We start from the raw sequence: 3,944 nt of genomic DNA, 5'->3' as shown, positions 1-3,944 counted from the left end.
CAGTTTGGCGTGTCTTTGCCGGTTTGGAAGATGAAGAGATTGCATAGGATTCGCTTTCAGATTCTCAAGTTAAGTACGGTCCCGATGAGGGGTTTTGTTTTTTGTGCGTGCTCTCCATTTCACTTGGGAAATGTGGTTCACCGGGTGCATGTCACTGGGAACATTCACATACATAACGTAGCATGTGTGTGTTTGTTGTATGTGCCTTAACTGTGAGAATTGTTTTTCCTTTCAATAGGAAGGGTTCTCCATTGTTACGATCTGAAGATTTCTCTGTGAGTGGAGAAGAGTTCTGTGTGATTTTTGCCATTTTTTGAAGCAGTAGAGTTTACATAGGATTCGATTTCACATTCTCAAGTTAAGTACGGTTCTCGATCAGCGGTTGGATTTTGTCGTGCGTGCTCTGAGTTTCAGTTGAGCAATGTGGTTCAGTGGGTGCATGTCACTTGGGGAAATTCAGCTGTGGTATGTTGCACATATGCGTGTTTTCCAAGCTGAGGTAGTTTGTGTTTGTCGTGTGTGCCTTAACTGTGAGAATTGTTTTTCATTTCCATAGGAAGTGTTCCCTGTTGGTGTGCTCTAAAGATTTCTCTGTAAGCGGAGAAGACTTTGGCTTGTCTTTGCCAGTTTGGAAGATATGCTTTCAGATTTTCAAGTTAAGTATGGTCCTCGATCAGGGCTTTTGTTGTGTTTTTGTATTTCACTGCGTGCATGTTGCTGGGGAAGTTTACCTGTGCTAGATTGTATAGAGCCCTTTTGCAAGCTGAGGTGGTTTGTGTTTTGTTGTACAGGCCTTAACTGTAAGAATTGTTTTTCATTTCTATAGGAAGTGTTCTCCATCGGTACCATCTGGAGATTTGTCTGTTATCAGAGAGGAGTTTGGTGTGTCTTTGCTGGTTTTGAAGATGTAGAGTTTGCATCGGATTTGCTTTCAGATTTCCAAGTTAAGTATGGTTCTGATCAGGGGTTGTGTGAGCTGTGCATTTTGCTTGGGAAAATGTATTTCACCGGGTGCATGTCACTGGGGAAAATTCACTCGCACTACACCGTATATGTGTGTTTTTTGGAAGCGGAAGTGGCTCGAGTTTGTCGTATGGGCATTAACCGTGACAATTGTTTTGTCTTTCTGTAGGAAGTCTTCCTCTTTGGTGTGATCTGAACATTTCTACGTGGCTGGAGAAGAATTTGGCGTGCCTTTGTTTGGAAGATGTGGAGTTTGTGTATTTCTCGCTTTGTGATTTGCAGTGTTCTCTTGTCTTGATGGCTAGTACCAAAGTTCTGAGTTGGCATTGTTAATATTTTCGCAGTCGCAATTGGTAGATATGTCAAGTTCATGTACCAAAAATTCAAAATTAATGAAGTTGGTGGTTATTGTGTGTGTTCTAGCCATCAAAGTAACGAGAGGGCACTGTAATGTGCTGTATGTGTTTTTGTTTTGGAGTGTTTTATTATTTGATGTATTGTCATGCATTTGATGTATTGGAGTGCTGTATCATTTGATGTATTGTCATGCATTTGATGTATTGTAAGTGCTGTATTTCTAAGAGTGTAATGTGTAGTTTGAGTCTTGGTGAGATGACTCATTTTGTCATCCAAGTCATAAAGTGCATCATCACTGCAGTGATGATAAACCCTGATGCAGTGCAGTCAAACAGCCGCAAGGCTGACTTTTTTTTTAAACTGTCAGCCTTCCGGCTGTTTCGCTGCACTGCATCAGGGTTGGGACTGTCCCGGACAGTCTTTGACTTAACTTTTTTGACAAGACGGTGCTAAGGAGGAACCATGCTGGCCGTTTGCCAGGTGACACGTGGTCAACTGTGGATCACAAAGGCTAGAGATGCGGGCCAAGATATTGTAGAGGAGAGGTTTTGATATGAGAAGGTATTGCTTGCAGTGTATGTTCACCATGTCATGTAAGACTCTGAAAATGGAACATTATTATTGTTCATGTCATAGGACCTGTCCAGTATTGGTCACAGTCCAAATGTGTAAGCTGTTGCTGTAAAAGGAAGCCATTTTGTTGCCAAATAAACTTGATGTGAAATCCTGTTGTGGTGTCATTCTCTGTAGCCTGGAAAGACCTGAGCCTGGCTTTAGGGTTTGGGCTTTAGGGTTTGGGCTTTAGGGTTTGGGCTTTAGGGTTTGGGCTTTAGGGTTTGGGCTTTAGGGTTTGGGCTTTAGGGTTTGGGCTTTAGGGTTTGGGCTTTAGGGTTTGGGCTTTAGGGTTTGGGCTTTAGGGTTTGGGCTTTAGGGTTTGGGCTTTAGGGTTTGGGCTTTAGGGTTTGGGCTTTAGGGTTTGGGCTTTAGGGTTTGGGCTTTAGGGTTTGGGCTTTAGGGTTTGGGCTTTAGGGTTTGGGCTTTAGGGTTTGGGCTTTAGGGTTTGGGCTTTAGGGTTTGGGCTTTAGGGTTTGGGCTTTAGGGTTTGGGCTTTAGGGTTTGGGCTTTAGGGTTTGGGCTTTAGGGTTTGGGCTTTAGGGTTTGGGCTTTAGGGTTTGGGCTTTAGGGTTTGGGCTTTAGGGTTTGGGCTTTAGGGTTTGGGCTTTAGGGTTTGGGCTTTAGGGTTTGGGCTTTAGGGTTTGGGCTTTAGGGTTTGGGCTTTAGGGTTTGGGCTTTAGGGTTTGGGCTTTAGGGTTTGGGCTTTAGGGTTTGGGCTTTAGGGTTTGGGCTTTAGGGTTTGGGCTTTAGGGTTTGGGCTTTAGGGTTTGGGCTTTAGGGTTTGGGCTTTAGGGTTTGGGCTTTAGGGTTTGGGCTTTAGGGTTTGGGCTTTAGGGTTTGGGCTTTAGGGTTAGGGTTAGGGTTAGGGTTAGGGTTAGGGTTAGGGTTAGGGTTAGGGTTAGGGTTAGGGTTAGGGTTAGGGTTAGGGTTAGGGTTAGGGTTAGGGTTAGGGTTAGGGTTAGGGTTAGGGTTAGGGTTAGGGTTAGGGTTAGGGTTAGGGTTAGGGTTAGGGTTAGGGTTAGGGTTAGGGTTAGGGTTAGGGTTAGGGTTAGGGTTAGGGTTAGGGTTAGGGTTAGGGTTAGGGTTAGGGTTAGGGTTAGGGTTAGGGTTAGGGTTAGGGTTAGGGTTAGGGTTAGGGTTAGGGTTAGGGTTAGGGTTAGGGTTAGGGTTAGGGTTAGGGTTAGGGTTAGGGTTAGGGTTAGGGTTAGGGTTAGGGTTAGGGTTAGGGTTAGGGTTAGGGTTAGGGTTAGGGTTAGGGTTAGGGTTAGGGTTAGGGTTAGGGTTAGGGTTAGGGTTAGGGTTAGGGTTAGGGTTAGGGTTAGGGTTAGGGTTAGGGTTAGGGTTAGGGTTAGGGTTAGGGTTAGGGTTAGGGTTAGGGTTAGGGTTAGGGTTAGGGTTAGGGTTAGGGTTAGGGTTAGGGTTAGGGTTAGGGTTAGGGTTAGGGTTAGGGTTAGGGTTAGGGTTAGGGTTAGGGTTAGGGTTAGGGTTAGGGTTAGGGTTAGGGTTAGGGTTAGGGTTAGGGTTAGGGTTAGGGTTAGGGTTAGGGTTAGGGTTAGGGTTAGGGTTAGGGTTAGGGTTAGGGTTAGGGTTAGGGTTAGGGTTAGGGTTAGGGTTAGGGTTAGGGTTAGGGTTAGGGTTAGGGTTAGGGTTAGGGTTAGGGTTAGGGTTAGGGTTAGGGTTAGGGTTAGGGTTAGGGTTAGGGTTAGGGTTAGGGTTAGGTTAGGTTAGGGTTAGGGTTAGGGTTAGGGTAGGGTTAGGGTTAGGGTTAGGGTTAGGGTTAGGTTGTTGTGAGGTTTTATATAGGTTAGGGTTGGGTTTAGGGTTAGGGTTAGGGTTAGGGTTAGGGTTAGGGTTAGGGTTAGGGTTAGGTTAGGGTTGGGTTAGGGTAGGGTTAGGGTTAGGGTTAGGGTTAGGGTTAGGGTTAGGGTTAGGGTTAGGGTTAGGGTTAGGTTAGGGTTGGGTTAGGGTTAGGGTTAGGGTTAGGTAAGGGTTAGGGTTAGGGTTAGGGT

The 3,944-nt window shown here is 45.6% G+C and overlaps 1 long non-coding RNA gene across 1 annotated transcript; it reads left to right on the top strand.

The window, feature by feature from the left end:
- The first annotated feature begins 343 nt into the window (after nt 1-343).
- On the top strand, nt 344-2,036 carry LOC149523677 (uncharacterized). Its single transcript, XR_016350534.1, has 3 exons — nt 344-655; nt 827-943; nt 1,133-2,036. It is a non-coding gene; the product is annotated as an uncharacterized LOC149523677 (long non-coding RNA).
- The last annotated feature ends 1,908 nt before the right edge of the window (nt 2,037-3,944 follow it).

Source organism: Pelodiscus sinensis, chromosome 12, assembly GCF_052426305.1.
Source record: "Pelodiscus sinensis isolate ZL-2025 chromosome 12, ASM5242630v1, whole genome shotgun sequence".
Taxonomy (NCBI): Eukaryota; Metazoa; Chordata; order Testudines; family Trionychidae; genus Pelodiscus; species Pelodiscus sinensis.
This window is presented reverse-complemented; position numbering and strand designations above follow the sequence as displayed.